A 20,400-nucleotide genomic window follows, 5' to 3' on the forward strand; every position below is an offset into this window, starting at 1 on the left:
CTTCTTCCATTTGATTGAAATATCCTCATGCTACTCTAAAATGCAAAAGATTCTTGATTAAAAAACATAACTCAATCTTCAAAACTAACTTTACTCTCAAATTTCTAACCGTTCTAAAATCTGCAAGTGGATACCGCTCTAGAGTCCTCATAGTATGGGTCCGGTAAGGGAGTTCCGCTCTAGAGTCCTACCCTGGCGATTTGACTCCGCTCTAGGGTCCTACTTCCGACCAAGTCGGCTCTACAGTCCCCCGCTCTAGAGTCCCCCGCTCTAGAGTCCCCCGCTCTAGAGTCCTACAGCCGATTGTTCTATTCATTTGGTTGTCTTTTCACTTTTGTGACTCATACATTTAGTCTTGGGGACAAGCTGATAGTTTATAATATAATTTATGATTAATTGATGAATTTTGCGAATATTTAACTTATGTTTTATTTGGTATTAAAATAAAAATTAGGATAGTAGTAGAAGAGTTCCTGGACTGGTCGAAGAAAATGAAGGCTAAACCATCGAAGTGCCTGTCTATGTCTATGAAGTGTACTGGAGGAAAGTACAACACCTATGATGCAGAGTTTGTACTAAGCGAACAACAGGTGCCGTCCATTATCCAAGCACCAATGAAGTTCCTAGGAATGTACATGTATGTAGATCTTGAGGTGAAGGAAATTCGGTCCATGATTAAGAAGAAGTTAGAGGACCTTTTGGAAACAACGTCTAATGATGAAATCACCGGTCCAATGAAGGCGTGGGTGTATAACCACCTCATCATTAGTAAGATGTCATGGGGGTTTACTGTTTATAACCTGCCCATCACATTTGTGAGAGAGCTTGAGGCACTGTGTAACAGATACCTTAAGAAGTGGCTAGGGTTTGCGTATCCTTCTACCACCACCGTCCTCTACAGGAGTAGAGACCAGAAAGGATTGCAGCTGAAAAACATCTGCACTGAGTACAAAGTCATCCAACTTATTAAGGGACACCAACTTTGTAACTCAAGTGACCCCTACATCAAAAAAGTGTACTCTAACCATAAGGCTATTGCAGACACACAGAAGATGTGGTCTTATCCCAAAGAGCTGAAAGACCGTCAGCGCCAACTTTACTTCCAAGAGTTAGTTGGAAAACCTGCAGTTGGTACAACTGGCCTCGTGTATGGGACAAGATATGAGGACACATCAGAGAGGAAACTGCTAACCAACATGGTGAGGACCTTTGATGAAGAGACACTTATTTGTTCACTTTTTGACAAAAAGCGGCAAAACCTCTTTCTCACATGGGAAAATACAATGACATTTGACACCACGTGGAATAACCTGATCTATCAACTTAGCCCGGAACTGGTTTCATGTCAATGCTATCCATGACACTGCGTCAACACCTAGCAACCTAAAGCTTTGGAATAAAGCCGTTTCAGGAAACTGTAAACTCTGCAGCAAACAAGGGACACTCAATCATATCCTCACGTTCTGCAAGGTTGCACTAAGACAGGGACGTTTCAACTGGCGCCATGATCAGGTCCTACGTGAAATCATGAAGACTGTTTCATCACAGATTGAAGAGTTTAATTCCGACATCGCCAAGGAATCGAAGAGGGCACCGTCGGTCTTTCACAAGGCAGGCAATAAGCGCGAGAAGGTTACCTTAGCTGACCCAACTCATCATAAGACCCAAAGATATTTCTTTTCAGATGCCAACGACTGGAAGATAATATTTGATGGGGATGAGAGACAGAGGAACTTCTCGCAGCACATTGCAGCTACACCACTAAGACCTGATGTAGTGATCTATTCAGATAAAGCAAAGAAGGTTTATCTAATGGAGCTGACTTGTGGAAATGAGCAGAATTTTGCTGATCAAGAGAAGCGAAAGATGAAGAGATATCAGCAGCTGACAGAAGAGATAGAAGCCAACGGATGGGCTTGCAAGCTCCAGACAGTAGAAGTGGGAGCTCGAGGCATTTACAACTATAGCCTCCCAACCTTTATGAACCACCTGAACGTAAACAACAAAGAGAAGAAGAAGGCCTGCATGAAGATCGCTGAGATCAGCCTGAGGGCATCGTATACCATCTATTTGTCCAGAAACAATACCATATGGACAGATGATTGGGAGTTAGTCAAGAGACCAGTAATAGCATAGTAGGAGCGTAGAATGTTTGGACCCAGAAAAACATGTTTAATACCGCTATGAACCCGTCATAAGCCGGGGACTACCATGAAAGTGATGATGCTGTGTTGTTGAAAGACCTTCGACCAATCAAAGATGCACCTCATCACGCCAAGCAGTTATGCTTGTAGGTGAATATACACTTATAGAGTACAACAACTTTATAACACTCCTTCTTAGTTACAGAGCACTGTTTTTGTTCTTGATGCCGTATAAAATATTATATAGTGGTCAAATCATCCAGCCATTTTTTTGATGCACGTGTATGGCGGCCGAGATGGCTCACCAAAATTTTCACTGAAAATTTTGAATTAAAAAATTAATTATACAATTAATCGCAAAATAAAAACGATTTTGAATTTGATTTGTAAAATGATTTTAAAATTTAAATAAAAAACGATTTTCATTTTGAAATTGAAAACGATTCTCATTTTTAAAACGATTTTGAGTTTGATTTTGAAAACGATATTGATTTTGATTTTGATTTTGATTTTGATTTTGATTTTGATTTTGAAAACGATATTGGTTTCGATTTTAAAAACGATATTGATTTTGATTTTAAAAACGATATTGATTTTGATTTTGAAAACGATATTGATTTTGATTTCTAAAACGATATTGATTTTGATTTTGAAAATGGTTTTTTTTTTTTTTTTTTTTTTCCGGTGGCGGCCGAGATGGCTCAGCTAGCTAATTAGCCGTATGGGATTTATGTTCCGGGGTATTTGGAACAGGTTTAGGGGTTTAAATAGTTAGTACCTGTCCCAAACCATCAGAAAAATCAAGTTTCGACCTCCCAACCCACTCAGGCCACTCCCAGGGGCCACGCCCATCCCAAAATAGCTGAAATCCAGGTCGAATCAAAATAGTTAGATGGGCGTGGCCCCCTGTGAAAAAAAACCATTTTCAAAATCAAAATGGTTTTCAAAATCAAAATCAAAATGGTTTTCAAAATCAAAATCAATATCGTTTTTAAAATCAAAATCAATATCGTTTTTAAAATCAAAACCAATATCGTTTTCAAAATCAAAATCAAAATCAAAATCAAAATCAAAATCAATATCGTTTTCAAAATCAAACTCAAAATCGTTTTAAAAATGAGAATCATTTTCAATTTCAATATGAAAATCGTTTTTATTTAAATTTTAAAATCATTTTACAAATCAAATTCAAAATCGTTTTTATTTTGTGATTAATTGTATAATTAATTTTTTTATTCAAAATTTTCTGTGAAAATTTTGGTGAGCCATCTCGGCCGCCATACACGTGTACCATTTTCTTTTCGATGCTGCAACTAACTTAAATTCTATATACTATACCTAGTCTCATTGATTTTGTCGACAAATAGTTTCCGACAAAACATTAACTTAGGAACACTCTCCAAAAAATGCAGATCTCAACCCTATAAGTTAGTCACGTGACACTGACTTACTTTTGAGCTTACTTTTGTAGTCCCGGTCAGGCGGTCAGGTGACCTTGGAAGAAGGCAACGAGAAGGATGCGGCTATTTACATATCCATAGAAAACGATCCACCAAAGATGTATTCTTCGAAAAAATAGCTTTAGGATTCTTCCATATATCTATATATGTTCAAAATGAGTCAAAGGCGTGTCCACCATTTTACGGGGATCCTATAAAGGGCTTTTCTAAGGTACATATATAATACAATCAAATATTCAATATTTATCTTTGAAAAATTCGTATTTCGGCTTCTGAACATCGTAAAATGTTAAAGTTGAAGTTTTTTGAAGTTCAATATTATGCAATGTACCCCCTCAAAATGTTCTCAATATTACCTACAAATTATACAGCAATTATATAATAGATATGTTCTTATGTATTGATTTCAATTTATTTGTTAAACCGATTTTTAGCTGGCGCGATTTTAAATTTTCGTATCTGGAGTTAATAACCCTCTAGAAACTTCTTAATAGGTTGAAATCTGAAGCCTGGCGTCTCTACAATGCTAAATTACACGATTCTCTTATCAATATTAGTGATCCATAATGTACGATCATCTTTGACCGGTAGGTTGTACAATTCTTAATTTGAAATATGTTAACCCAACTTGAATTAACAGTTTAAGCGCTTTATTGGCTCTTTTTGGATCTTTATAATTTATATTTTCGATGCAGATGAGGTCAAACATTATCCAAACTCTAGAATCTAGGCTCCTTGACGTTAGGACCGTACAAAATAAGTGCAATCAATACTTTCGGCGAAATTTTTATGTTTTGTTCCTCATGATTATTTGTGGTTCTCGTGAATTGGACAGCAACATAAGTATTGCTAATTTGTTGCAGGGAACAGTGGAATTAAATTTCATTTGGTGAACAGTGGAAACAGACTTTCTACTAACAGCTTTGGGGTGATCTTTGTTGAAGAAAATGAAGAGGTAAAACCTTTTTTTCGTGATATTAAATACTCATAATTGTTATGCGACCTAATTTTTGAATGTTTGATGGAAAACTCAACATGACAACATGTTCACATATCATAGGAAGGATATTGTTCGCTGTCCTTGTGACTTCTTCCTTAACGAAATCTCGAAATGTCACAAAGGAACACGGTCTTTGAGCACCGTCCTGATTTAAGAAACTGAAATTGGACCATATTCCCTCTTATTTTTGTTGCATTATATTATAAAAGTTTCTCATCTTCAGATAATGCCCCTTGCAAACATCTACGGAGACTCCAAATGCCTTTCTGATCACATGTGCCAAAGAATGGGTTTTACTAAGGCCATCAGCAGCTTTTCGGGGGAAGCCAAGTTTGATTATCACAGTGCGAAAGTTGAAGGAAACTGGACACATGCTCAGCTGGACGTAGTCAAGTGTGACTATACTATAGACGGATCCCTTGATGTGGACGTTCAGCTCAAGCGTAAACTATCTTCATTGATGATTCCCACAGATAGTTGGATGCTCCTGTGTGAACCAGTAATAGGTTTTTTACAAACCAATTTTTTTCTTATTTTGAATGATCAACATATTCTTGATCTATAAATTAAAAATATCCAGTTATAATTAAAATCCATTTCAGAGGACTGCCCGATAGTTGAAAAGGGCAAATTCCTAAAGAAGGTTTGCATTGAGGACCATGGTTACACTGTTCACCAGTGTCATAACTCTAACAGCTACTACGTCGTTAAGCCGATGGACTATTACAATATCTTTGATCACATCTGCGAGGTGGACCCTCGTTTCTATCAGAGTTGCGGTGAAGGGAACGATCAATTATCATCAAACAATAAAACCCTCTGTGGGGACTACATTTGTGAGCTCCCACCAATGCTTGACCAATATCTAGGTTCATATTCACTCCCCCCGAATATGGCCTGTCAGAGACAACCTTGCGATGGTCGACCCTGTAGGAACACTCCAGTCTGCACTAACTTGGACTTATCCGGTCCTGCTTGCACAGATGCAGAGGGCCCAGCAGAGACAACTGTCCGGCTAAAGACAGGTATGGTGGTGCCCCAATCCACGGTGTGTAATGGTAAATGTGACGGTCACTACCGCTGCGAGGATGAGGCGCTATGTGGGGGCTATCTCTATGGAATATATTGTAACAACTACCAAGGAGCACTGAACTATGTTTATCCCGGCGACATGTGTAACGGATTGGATTCGTATTTGTGTGCAAATGGTGAGGATGAACGGGGGTGCCCAGATGTAACCAACTTGACTTGGACGGAGAAGTGTAAAATGTTTGATACACGGTTAGGAGGAGGTGTGTGGGTCAGGGTAAGTTAGCTGTAATATCTTGATTCACTTTCTTATTTCATGGGCCCAGCAAAACGTTTAGCAAGTCTGTGACCACTGATTCTGTCGAAGGGCTTCTTTCAGGATGGGCTTTCCAATGCAACCATACAATTTTCACATATGTTAACATTAATAAGTGGACTATGAATATAGTTCACAGTCAACACTACCTACAGCTACTGATGACAGAAACATGGTAAAGAATTAGGCTAAAACCAAAATTTAAAAAGCTATGAATTTTCGCTGAAAGAAAAGCTTTCAGCTTTTAATCTGTCCATCAACTGAGGAAACCATGCGACCCACCACCTCTAACATAGTGACCTCCCAGGTGAGCTCTATAATAAACAGTACAAGATGTGTAGCACCCTGGAAAAAACCTGCCAACGCCTTCCCGATCATTCCGCTATGTGCTAACTTCTGGGACCAGACAAATTGCACTGATCCAAACAGGTTAAATTACTGAATTTAATTTCTTTGTTTTTAATTCTAATATTCTAACCTACTGAGCCAATTTGAATTGCAAGGAAAATGTTTTTTATTGTAATCCTGATACTCAATAGGGGTATCTTGACTTGCAATATAGGAGGATACAAGTCAACTGTGTCAAGATTTTTGGTGTGTCATAGATTGACAACCATTCCCAGACTATGCGACAGCGGAGTTGACCAGGTAAGAATCTTCAACTATTTCTCCTTAAATAAAATTTCAGGTAAGTAATAGAGTTAAAGCCCCAATTATAAAGGTTTATTACTCAACTAATCAATCTTTTCACAATTTTCAGGCGTGCGAGTTAGCTTCACCGACGTGTTTCATTCACAAACACAGGCTCTGTGACGGCATAAAAGATTGCCTGAATGATGAAGATGAGGATCTAAAATCTTGCAACTCCCTAACACAACGAAAGTGTCATAGAGCTTACAAACATGAACAACCGCTCAGAATTCCTCTGGCATGGCTTCAAGATGGTGTGAAAGATTGTGTGAATGGTATTGATGAGGATGATAGCTGGCCAGTTTGCGGTTTTGGGCCAACAAAACGATTCATTACCAAAACAAATCCTGCTTGCGACGAGGTTTTCCTTTGTAAACTGGGACAAGAGACTAGATACGTTGAGTTTCAGGACCTTTGTGGCGGTAAGCAGACTTGCGGTCAAGAAAAAGGGGTGTGTCAAAAATCTCACGAGATTACTCCTACCTTTGACAAAGTTTTGACCGTAATAAGATCGGGGCAAAATGAAAAGCGTCTGTTGTACTGCTTGCAAGGACTAAGCGATATTCAACAAATTTCAGAAAACTGTATAAGAGAAAAAGTAAACTTATCAAGACAAGACATATTTGGAGTAAATTCAGACATCACAGTCGTTTATCCGAATCGAATGATTGACTGTGACTACACGTTTGGAGAACTCTATTTAATTTTGAGCTGTTCAGGCCGTTGCAAAAACTCGAAATGCCCATTAAAGAAAACCATTCGATACGACGCTTGCCCTCAGCAATACCCAAACCGTGTTTACACAGTGGCACAAAACTCTTTCCTGACCTTCGTAACGAAAACAAAACACAGTTACACCAACGATCTCTTTGTATGTCGCAACAGCCTTTGTATAACCCAAGACAAAGTTTGCAACGTTGTGGACGACTGTGGGGATGGTTCTGACGAAGAGACCTGTACCAATGTGTTTCGCTGTCACTCAAAAGAGCGGTTCATTCCAGTAACTGAGAAATGTGATGGAACTGTGGACTGCCTGGACTTCTCGGATGAGTGTAACTCAGATTGCGGTAAAAATATCGTTCAACAAACCTTCCTCAAGATGTTGTGTTGGATTTTGGGGATATTAGCAATACTTTTTAATCTCATGACATTCTGTCGGACCTGGGCTGTCGTTGAAGATAAGAACACTACGGTTATGAGAAACAGGCTCTTGGTGTTTCTGATCTCCGTTGGAGACTTCCTAATGGGTGTATATTTGCTGTGGTTGGCTGTCAACGACATGATTGTGTACGGGGCAAATTACTGCTCCAACCAGCGCGTTTGGCTGTCAAGCTTTGGTTGCTCAGCTATTGGCGTTATCAGCACGATTGGGAGCCAATTGTCATTATTTTCAATGACTGTTCTCAGTATTGTCCGCATAGTTGGGGTAAACAGGAAAATCAACACGAGGAGGAAAGTTACAAATAAAGCAATTATGCAGATAGTTTTGGTGATGGCGGCGATTTTAGTGATATCAGTGACCATAGCAGTGGTCCCCTTGGTGCCTTATTTTGATGATTTCTTTGTGAATGGTATGACGTATAAACCTTCAGTAAGATTGTTCATAGGGGCACCAGGGAAAGAAGCTCATTTAGATATACTACAAGAATACTACGGGAAAATAAAATCTGAGACTCTCAGCTGGAGAATTATAAACGATCTCGTTGATGGAATGTTTTCCAATGATTATGGAGGTGACGTTCTCGGCCGAAAGAAACTCGAGTTTTATGGAAATGATGGGGTTTGCCTCTTCAAATTTTTTGTAGAACCAAATGACCCACAAAGATTTTATACTTGGACTATTCTGGCGATTAACGTTTTATGTTTTATCATCATCTCAGTATCCTACGTGTACATCAACGTTACAGCTAATGCAGTCAGCCAGAAAATTGGAAACAAGAACAGAAAGCTACAACAAAAAATATCACTGATCATTATTACAGATTTCTTCTGTTGGCTACCTATTGTCATCGCATGCTGCCTTCATTCCAGTGAAGTTATCAACGCCACACCCTGGTACCCAATCATTTCAATAATTTTTCTACCAATGAACTCGGTTATCAACCCTTTACTGTACAGTGATTTCGTGGCAGACACTGTAAGTTCAGCGCTTAAATGGTCGAAAACGGTAGTGAAACGGAAGTGTGCTCATGTGCCCACAGATACGGACATTGCTGCAGGAGATGGTCACCCAAAAACGGGGGTACTCATGAAAACAGAAAGCAAAAAATCAGGAAGAAATGTGAAGAATGTGCAATATGATACTGGAGGAAGCATCAAAACTGATAACAAAGTTCAAGATATGCAAGATGTTATCGAACAAGACAAAAACCCTAATAATCGAGTTCAAGATGTGCATGATGAAATTGAACAAGGCGAGAATACTGATAGCCAAGATGTTCAAGATGACATCGAACGGGGCGAGAAAACTGATACTCTGGTAAAAGATGTTCAAGATGACATCGAACAAAACGAGAAAACTGATACTCAGATAAAAGATGTTCAAGATGACATCGAAAAAGACGAGAAAACTGATACTCTGGTAAAAGATGTTCAAGATGACATCGAACAAGACGAGAAAACAGATACTCTGGTAAAAGATGTTCAAGATGACATCGAAAAAGACAAGAAAACTGATAATCTGGTAAAAGATGTTCAAGACGTCCAAGATAATATTGAACAGGGAAACTGACTTAAGCATCAAAGTGTTTGTAACGATCATATTTATAAAATGCTTATTTAAAGATTTTTTTAGCGTAAAACTTATTTTCAGCTCTACTCAGCGAATCATGAAAATGCTGTTATTATTGTTTTCCAGTAAATTAGATCTTGCAAGGTGACGCAATTATAATGGGGGTAGAAGCACAAAAGGTTTAATCCTCCATCAATAGGAGGACCCTTCAAAATGGGCTGCTGGGTTGTTTTTTTCTAAAAGTAGGCTGGATTTTTTTTAAAAGTTTCAAAATATTTGGAATGGCCACATTCGAGTTTTGCGGAGCAAAAAGTGCCCCTAACTCCTCTTTAAAGTAAAGCTCAGACACTGCTTAACTCAAACGGGGAACCCCTCAAATTAGGACACACCCAACTTGCCACATCTCTGCTTCTTAATGTCCGCTGGTTTTGCAACAATACAAATGTCCGTAATGTGGGTTCTGAACAACGTGTTTAATTCTATTTTAGCTTTTTAGGAGGATGGTTGCCATGGTTGGTTCATTGATGAGTGTGTTGAGATGCAATAAAGCAACAAAAAATAAGAAAACCTCAATGACTTTCTACTGAAACGAGCAGCATGGTGTTATATGAATAACCAACAGTTCTGAGCTCAAGATTTCTTTGCTTTATCATTGGTTGGATAAGAGCACGGAGTCGGTTGCTGTGTTGTGATTGGTCAGGGCTCGAACACGTGGCCTCATGATTCTTACAATCAGAAGCTTTAATAATACTACTGCTTATTATTATTTATGTGCGAACTATAGCAAGGTAAAAAATAATATAGCTCTATTTTGACCACCAATATTAAAGTATTAACCAATATCTCAATATTCTTATTAAGATGCTAGAACAAATATTCTTCAACATCTTGAAATGCAAATACTTACAAAAACAATGGTATTCTATTGTCAGAAAATGAGTTCAGGCAGTCCCAACTTTCTCATTGGTTTGATGACGACAGTTATTATATTGTGATAGGTCGAGATTCAGTCACGTGGTCATGTTGACCTGTCACGTGATGTATCCTGGTTACAGCAGGATTGAAACTATTTCTAACTAGCTCTACTCAGTTCCTCATTTCTAAATTTCTGTTTTTTTGTTAACGTGAGACGTGAGTAAGACGAGAGATAATGACTAAAATCATAATCCTTCTCATCGTCTCAGGAGTGGTGACAGTAGGCTCAGCTTCAGGCAAGCATATTGAGCAAGGTTAGGTTATTGTATCCAATCCGACGGTCGATGGCTCTATGTTGTTGATTTACACGATACTATGTACGCACCATACTCCCCAATTCTACTTTCAACTGAACAGTTAAAGATAATATGTTACAGGGGGCAAGGAGCTAACATTTCATCTGGTGAACGGAAGTATAGACTTGTCTACTAGTGGCTTTGGAATTTTCTTTGCTCAAGATGGAAATAAAAGGGTATGTCATTAAAATTGCTATGTTAGAGCTATATTAGCCATCATATTGGATCAACAAAAAATGTTTGTGCTACTAATGAGTTTGTGTATATAATATACTTCAGTCATCATCATTATCAAATATTTGTCCATATTTAGAGTGTTTCGATTTATCATTTTATTTCATCTTAAAGTTAGTTTTCTTGAACAATTAGTTTTTTTTGAAAATTGTTCAATTGGCTACCTTCTCAAGAATATTACTATCATGTGATATATAAAGATGCCGATATAGAGATTCGCTTCCGAACTGTCTATTATCGACCTCCACGGAAATATTTCCACACTGAAAATGAACTGAGTTCCCTATTATTTCTTTCGAACATAACATTTACTCAATATTCATTTTCAGATAATTCCTGTTACAGATATCCAAGGATATTCCGAATGCTTTTTTGACCATATTTGCCAAAAAATGGGTTTTGAGGAAGGAATTAGTGGGTTCGTGGGGACAGTTAGGTTCGAGAAGAAGAACCCATACCGCAAAAGTGCCGTGTTAGATAACATAAAATGTGATTACAAATCAGACGGAACCGCTGAAGCTCACTATAATTTTGGAATTTCAAAAAAGAATGGGGATGCTCAGAGATCTGATCCAAGTTATTGGATACTGTTGTGTGGACCGATGAAAGGTTTGTTGGTGATTGTTTGGCAAATTATAGGTTAAATGCCGACCGGCTATTACAGTCGGCCGTTACGGTAACAGCCCTCTCACAGCCCTATCAAAACACAAGTAAGCGTCTAATAGTAGACGATATGGCGATTAACTGGCTGTTAGAGGGCTGTTACCGTAACAGCCGGCTATTCTAATAACATCACATATTTTTTTAAGAATATTCCACACTATAGTTGAATTTTTTCCTTTTCACCCTTTTGAAAAAAGGCAATAGTGAAAGGTTACGAATGGACGTTTTTGCAGAAAAACGTGGATTTTGGAGATTGCAGTAGGTGAGTCTGAATATGTCGTCAGTCCTTCCTTACTTCCGTTAGTAACCATGCAACGAAAAAGTTGCGCGCGCGAGGATTGCTTGCGGAGATGTGATGTATAGATAGCCTGTGATCTATGAATGCGCGGCGCAACTGTGTTTTAATGTATACGATGTAATGTATAATATTAGGTTATAAGCCCAATTTGTACGTGGCACGCGTAGTGTATTGATGTGTACACGAGTATAGTTACCTTTGCTTACAATTTAAGTTCTTTGCTTTACAAGTTAAGTTCTTTGGCAATTGAACTGAATTTCAAGTGTTTCCTCAATTCCTGTACTTAATGCATAATTTATCAATATTATTATCATGAAGACTGAAGTGAGCTGATTGGAGCTTATACTTAAATTTATAGTAAATGTGAAATGGAAATCTAGCGTCCGCCAAAACGAAACAACGGGCGCAATTCTTGTTTATAATAACATTGGTTTAAGTTCAACCGTGGTTTTTCACGTAGGGTAATATATGCATTTTCTACGCGCTGCTGATAATAAGAGCAATACCGAAAGTGCATTTTGGTGCTGACAATTTTTAAGCCGCGCCACAACTTTAAATTCTCAGCTGAATGTTTGTTTCCAACAAACTTAGACGCAAAAATTGAAGCCATTTATAAGGTTGCAGTTAAAAATATACTAAAAATTCAAAATACCCTTTTTAAGTTTGCGTTGCTTTCAGAGGACTGTGCGATAGTCAATAAAAACAACTACTTGAAGAAGCGTTGCATCGAGGACCTCGGTTACTCAGTCCACCAGTGTCACAGCTCAAACAGTTACTTCGTGGTTAAAACGTGGGAAACGCAAAGATTAAGTGTGTTTGACCGGATCTGTGAAGCAGATCCTTATTTCTATCAGACTTGTGGTGAAGGGATCCATAACCTAGCATCGAACAATCTAACCCTGTGCGGGGACTACATGTGTAAGCAACCGCCACCGCCTAAAAAGACCTTATCCAGCTACTCGATACCCCCAGATATGGCCTGTCAGAGACAACCTTGCGATTCTCGGCCCTGTTGGATTACTCCAGTCTGCACTAACTTGGATCTGACTGGTGCTGCCTGCATAGATTCACAGGGACCAGTAGAGACAGCTGTCCGACTGAGGACAGGTATGGTGGTGCCCCACTCCTCCCTGTGTAATGGTATATGTGACGTTCACTTCCGCTGTGAGGATGAGGCAGAATGTGGGGGCTATCTCTATGGAAGATTCTGTTATGTAGAAGGGCAGCCGAGACCAAACTACGCTTATCCCTCTACAATTTGTGACGGGGGTATTTCGCACTTGTGTGAAAATGGGGACGATGAATTCGAATGTCCGAATAATATAACTGATTTGCCTTGGACGGAGAAGTGCGAATCCTTTACGAGCAGTTTGGTTAGTGAACTGCTATTTCTATTGAGAGTTTGGTTAGTGAACTGCTATTTCTATTGAGAGTTTGGTTAGTGAACTGCTATTTCTATTGAGAGTTTGGTTAGTGAACTGCTATTTCTATTGAGAGTTTGGTTAGTGGACTGCTATTTCTATTGAGAGTTTGGTTAGTGAACTGCTATTTCTATTGAGAGTTTGGTTAGTGAACTGCTATTTCTATTGAGAGTTTGGTTAGTGAACTGCTATTTCTATTGAGAGTTTGGTTAGTGAACTGCTATTTCTATTGAGAGTTTGGTTAGTGAACTGCTATTTCTATTGAGAGTTTGGTTAGTGAACTGCTATTTCTATTGAGAGTTTGGTTAGTGAACTGCTATTTCTATTGAGAGTTTGGTTAGTGAACTGCTATTTCTATTGAGAGTTTGGTTAGTGAACTGCTATTTCTATTGAGAGTTTGGTTAGTGGACTGCTATTTCTATTGAGAGTTTGGTTAGTGAACTGCTATTTCTATTGAGATTTTGGTTAGTGAACTGCTATTTCTATTGAGAGTTTGGTTAGTGAACTGCTATTTCTATTGAGAGTTTGGTTAGTGAACTGCTATTTCTATTGAGAGTTTGGTTAGTGAACTGCTATTTCTATTGAGAGTTTGGTTAGTGAACTGCTATTTCTATTGAGAGTTTGGTTAGTGAACTGCTATTTCTATTGAGAGTTTGGTTAGTGAACTGCTATTTCTATTGAGAGTTTGGTTAGTGAACTGCTATTTCTATTGAGAGTTTGGTTAGTGAACTGCTATTTCTATTGAGAGTTTGGTTAGTGGACTGCTATTTCTATTGAGAGTTTGGTTAGTGGACTGCTATTTCTATTGAGAGTTTGGTTAGTGGACTGCTATTTCTATTGAGATTTTGGTTAGTGAACTGCTATTTCTATTGAGAGTTTGGTTAGTGAACTGCTATTTCTATTGAGAGTTTGGTTAGTGAACTGCTATTTCTATTGAGAGTTTGGTTAGTGAACTGCTATTTCTATTGAGAGTTTGGTTAGTGAACTGCTATTTCTATTGAGAGTTTGGTTAGTGAACTGCTATTTCTATTGAGAGTTTGGTTAGTGAACTGCTATTTCTATTGAGAGTTTGGTTAGTGAACTGCTATTTCTATTGAGAGTTTGGTTAGTGAACTGCTATTTCTATTGAGAGTTTGGTTTGAATAGAACTTTAATGATTGATGATATTTGAACACCATATAATATGTATTATATACTATTATATTATATGTAGAAATGTAAAAGACGTCATAGCACACCGCCAGGTAAAAGTAAGAGGTAAAACTGCTGCAAACTTAGAGAAATATGTAGCAATACACACCCAATTGAGGGCGGTTTAGCTTATAAGACAGCTGCAAATATACCGGATCCAAACAGCAGGATCCTGGTAAAATTTATCATAATATGAACATACTTCAATGAAGCAAAAGGAGTAATTCACATAAATTATGAAACCAAATTGAAATTCAGTTTGGTGAACAAAGAACACCAAACTGTAGATACTGCATTTAATCCACTTCTAAAACTCGCAGCTGTTCTAATCAAACAACACCTTAGCAACAACACCCTAGCAACAACACCCTAGCAACAACACCCTAACAACAACACCCTAACAACACCCTAACAACACCCTAGGTAAGAGCTATTGTTAACCGTACAAGATGTGTAGCAGCCTGGAGAAAACTTACCAACATTTACAGAATTATACCTATGTGTAACAACTTTTGGGACCAGACGAATTGCACTGATCCAAATAGGTTTATTGACCGAATAGGCGTTGAATTCAATTTTACTTATATTTATAACTGAATTACGGATATAATTCTATTTGAAAAAGAAGATTGTTACTAATTGTAACCCCACAACACCCACAACAGGGGTATATTGACTTGCAACATAGGAGGATACAGTTCAACTTTGTCAATATATTTGGTGTGTCATGAGTTGACAACAATTCCTCGAATGTGCGACGATGGAGTAGGTCAGGTAAGAATCTTCAACTGTCTCTCTTAAATAAAATTTTACCATTTCTGATGGTTTATGTTTACATCTGCAATAATTTAAATGCTTTTTTATTTAACTGCGAACCTTTGGTCCAATTGGTCCAAATAACTATTATAATATGTATATAATTATAACTTTTAAGATTCGTGTAAACAATTCTATAATTGAAATTAAACACACAATAAAATGGTTTCGTATAATGTGATCTCCCAGGTATGTGAATCAGTTTCACCGACGTGTTTTATTCACAAACACAGGCTCTGTGACGGCATAAAAGATTGCCTGAATGATGAAGATGAGGATCTAAAATCTTGCAACTCCCTAACACAACGAACGTGTCATAGAGCTTACAGACATGAACAACCGCTCAGAATTCCTCTGGCATGGCTTCAAGATGGTGTGAAAGATTGTGTGAATGGTATTGATGAGGATGATAGCTGGCCAGTTTGCGGTTTTGGGCCAACAAAACGATTCATTACCAAAACAAATCCTGTTTGCGACGAGGTTTTCCTTTGTAAACTGGGACAAGAGACTAGATATGTTGAGTTTCAGGACCTTTGTGATGGCAAAGATGCTTGTGGTCGAGAAAAGAGAGCTTGTCAAAAATCTCATGAGATGACTCCTACCTTTGACAAAGTTTTAACCACAGTCAAATTTGGAAAAAGTGAAAAGCGCCTAATGTACTGCTTGCAAGGACTCACAGACATACAGAAACTTTCCGAAACGTGCGTGAGGAAGGAAGTGAATTTAACAAAACAGGACGTTTTTGGAGTAAATTTAGATATCACAGTCGTTTATCCGAATAAAATGTTTAACTGTGACTACACATTTGGGGAACTCTATTTAATTTTGAGCTGTTCAGGCCGTTGTGAAAATTCTACTTGTCCATTAAAGGAAATTTATCGATTCGACGCTTGCCCTCAGCAATACCCAAACCGGGTCTACACAGTGGCACAAAACTCATTTCTCACATTCGTCACGAAAACAAGACACGGTTACACCAACGATCTCTTTGTATGTCGCAACAGCCTTTGTATAACCCAAGACAAAGTTTGCAACGTCGTGGACGACTGTGGAGATGGTTCTGACGAAGAGACCTGTACCAATGTGTTTCGCTGTCACTCAAAAGAGCGGTTCATTCCAGTAACTGAGAAATGTGATGGAACTGTGGACTGCCTGGACTTCTCGGATGAATGTAACTCAGACTGCGGTAAAAATATTGTTCAACAAACCTTCCTCAAGTTCATGTGCTGGTTGTTGGGGATTTTAGCGGTCCTTTTTAATCTCATGACCATTTGTCGAACTTGGTTTGCCGCCGAAGATAAGAACACTACGGTTATGAGAAACAGGCTCTTGGTGTTTCTGATCTCCGTTGGAGACTTCCTAATGGGTGTACATTTGCTGTGGTTGGCTGTCAACGACACTATTGTGTACGGGGAAAATTACTGCTCCAACCAGCTCGTTTGGCTGTCAAGCTTTGGTTGCTCAGCTATCGGCGTTATCAGCACGATTGGAAGCCAGATGTCATTACTTTCCATGACTTTTCTCAGTACAGTACGAGTAGCTGGGGTCAACAAGAAAAACACGTCGAGGAGGAAAGTTAAAAATAAAGCAATTCTAAAGATAGTTTCGGTGATGGCAGCGATTTTATTGATATCAGTGACCGTAGCAGTGGTCCCTTTGGTCCATTATTTTGATGATTTCTTTGTGAATGGTATGACGTATAAACCTTCAGTAAGATTGTTCATAGGGGCACCAGGGAAAGATGCTCATCTTGGTATACTACAAGAATACTACGGGAAAATAAAATCTGGGACTCTCAGCTGGAGAATTATAAACGATCTAGTTGATGGAATGTTTTCCAATGATTATGGAGGTGACGTTCTCGGCCGAAAGAAACTCGAGTTTTATGGAAATGATGGTGTTTGCCTCTTCAAGTTTTTTGTTAAACCTAATGACCCACAAAGATTTTATACTTGGACAATCCTGGCGATGAACATGCTCTGTTTTATTATCATCTCAATATCTTACATATACATCAACATTACAGCTAATGCAGCCAGCCAGAAAATCGGAAACAAGAACAGAAAACTACAACAAAAAATATCACTGATCATTGCGACCGATTTCTTCTGTTGGTTACCTATTGTCATCGCATGCTGCCTTCATTCCAGTGAAGTTATCGACGCCACACCCTGGTACCCAATGATTTCAATAATATTTCTACCAATAAACTCGGTTATCAACCCTTTACTGTACAACGATTTTGTAGCGAATTCTGCAAGTTCACTGTTTAAGTGGTTGGAAACAACTCTGAAACCAAAGTGTGCTCAAGAAGTGCCTGCTGATCCGGGTGATGGTATTGGTCACCCTACCACAGGGATACACGTAAAAACACTCACCAGGAAATCGGAAAACAATGTGCAGAATGTGGTAAATAACGTTGAACAAGGTAAGAAAACCGATAGCCCATATCAAAATGTGCAAGTTCACATTGAAGGAAGCGAGAAAACCCATAGCACAGTTAAAAATGTGCAAGTTCACATTGAAGGAAGCGAGAAAACCCATAGCACAGTTAAAAATGTGCCAGTTCAAAATGACATTGAACAAGATCCAGTTCAAGATATGCGAGATAACGTTGAACAAGGTAAGAAAACCGATAGCCCATATCAAAATGTGCAAGTTCACATTGAAGGATGCGAGAAAACCCATAGCACAGTTAAAAATGTGCTAGTTCAAAATGACATCGAACAAGATCCAGTTCAAGATATGCGAGATAACGTTGAACAAAGTAAGAAAACCGATAGCCCATATCAAAATGTGCAAGTTTACATTGAGCGAGGCGAGAAAACCCATAGCACAGTTAAAAATGTGCTAGTTCAAAATGACATCGAACAAGATCCAGTTCAAGATATGCGAGATAACGTTGAACAAGGTAAGAAAACCGATAGCCCATATCAAAATGTGCAAGTTTACATTGAAGGATGCGAGAAAACCCATAGCACAGTTAAAAATGTGCTAGTTCAAAATGACATCGAACAAGATCCAGTTCAAGATATGCGAGATAACGTTGAACAAGGTAAGAAAACCGATAGCCCATATCAAAATGTGCAAGTTTACATTGAGCGAGGCGAGAAAACCCATAGCACAGTTAAAAATGTGCTAGTTCAAAATGACATCGAACAAGATCCAGTTCAAGATATGCGAGATAACGTTGAACAAGGTAAGAAAACCGATAGCCCATATCAAAATGTGCAAGTTTACATTGAGCGAGGCGAGAAAACCCATAGCACAGTTAAAAATGTGCTAGTTCAAAATGACATCGAACAAGATCCAGTTCAAGATATGCGAGATAACGTTGAACAAGGTAAGAAAACCGATAGCCCATATCAAAATGTGCAAGTTCACATTGAACGAGGCGAGAAAACAGATAACCCAGATCAAGAGGTGCAAGATGAAATTGGACATGGTAAGAAAAAGACTGATGATCAAGATCAAGACGATATTGAACAAAGGAAGAGCACTGATAACTCAGTTCAAAATGTGCAAGTTCACATTGAACGAAGCAAGAAAACTGATAACTCACACCAAGATGTGCAAGATGACATTGAAGGAAGCGAGAAAACCCATAGCACAGTTCAAGATGTGCAAGATGACATTGGACATGGTAAGAAAAAAACTGATGATCAAGATCAAAAGGATATTGAACAAAGCAAGAAAACTGATAACTCAGTTCAAGATGTGCAAGATGACATTGGACATGGTAAGAAAAAAACTGATGATCAAGATCAAAAGGATATTGAACAAAGCAAGAAAACTGATAACTCAGTTCAAAATGTGCAAGTTCACATTGAACGAAGCAAGAAAACTGATAACTCACACCAAGATGTGCAAGATGACATTGAAGGAAGCGAGAAAACCCATAGCACAGTTCAAGATGTGCAAGATGACATTGAAGGAAGCGAGAAAACCCATAGCACAGTTCAAGATGTGCAAGATGACATTGAAGGAAGCGAGAAAACCCATAGCACAGTTCAAGATGTGCAAGATGACATTGAAGGAAGCGAGAAAACCCATAGCACAGTTCAAGATGTGCAAGATGACATTGAAGGAAGCGAGAAAACCCATAGCACAGTTCAAGATGTGCAAGATGACATTGGACATGGTAAGAAAAAAACTGATGATCAAGATCAAAAGGATATTGAACAAAGCAAGAAAACTGATAACTCAGTTCAAGATGTGCAAGATGACATTGGACATGGTAAGAAAAAAACTGATGATCAAGATCAAAAGGATATTGAACAAAGCAAGAAAACTGATAACTCAGTTCAAAATGTGCAAGTTCACATTGAAGGAAGCGAGAAAACCCATAGCACAGTTCAAGATGTGCAAGATGACATTGGACATGGTAAGAAAAAGACTGATGATCAAGATCAAGACGATATTGAACAAAGGAAGAGCACTGATAACTCAGTTCAAAATGTGCAAGTTCACATTGAACGAAGCAAGAAAACTGATAACTCAAACCAAGATGTGCAAGATGACATTGGACATGGTAAGAAAAAGACTGATGATCAAGATCAAAAGGATATTGAACAAAGGAAGAGAACTGATAACTCAGTTCAAAATGTGCAAGTTCACATTGAACGAGGCGAGAACACTGATAACTCATACCAAGATGGGCAAGATGACATTGGACATGGTAATAAAAAGACTGATGATCAAGACGATATTGAACAAAGGAAGAGCACTGATAACTCAGTTCAAAATGTGCAAGTTCACATTGAACGAAGCAAGAAAACTGATAACTCACACCAAGATGTGCAAGATGACATTGAACATGGTGAGAAAAAGACTGATGATCAAGATCAAGAGGATATTGAACAAAGCAAGAGAACTGATAACTCAGTTCAAAATGTGCAAGTTCACATTGAACGAGACGAGAACACTGATAACTCACACCAAGATGTGCAAGATGAAATTGGACATGGTGAGAAAAAGACTGATGATCAAGATCAAAAGGATATTGAACAAAGGAAGAGCACTGATAACTCAGTTCAAAATGTGCAAGTTCACATTGAACGAGGCGAGAACACTGATAACTCATACCAAGATGGGCAAGATGACATTGGACATGGTGAGAAAAAGACTGATGATCAA

At 38.4% G+C, this 20,400-nt stretch overlaps 2 protein-coding genes across 2 annotated transcripts in view; one reads left to right on the forward strand and one right to left on the reverse strand.

Moving 5' to 3' along the window:
- The window catches only part of LOC134824674 (Bardet-Biedl syndrome 7 protein homolog), a 638,888-nt gene that overhangs the window by 204,220 nt on the left and 414,268 nt on the right, over window positions 1-20,400 (forward strand). The window lies entirely within an intron of this gene.
- Window positions 1-20,400, reverse strand: part of LOC134825162 (prothymosin alpha-like) — a 29,426-nt gene that overhangs the window by 8,452 nt on the left and 574 nt on the right. The gene's annotated exons all lie outside the window — the stretch shown is intronic.

This window comes from Bolinopsis microptera, chromosome 13 (assembly GCF_026151205.1).
Source record: "Bolinopsis microptera isolate Bmic1 chromosome 13, MBARI_Bmic_1.0, whole genome shotgun sequence".
In the NCBI taxonomy this organism is placed as follows: domain Eukaryota; kingdom Metazoa; phylum Ctenophora; class Tentaculata; order Lobata; family Bolinopsidae; genus Bolinopsis; species Bolinopsis microptera.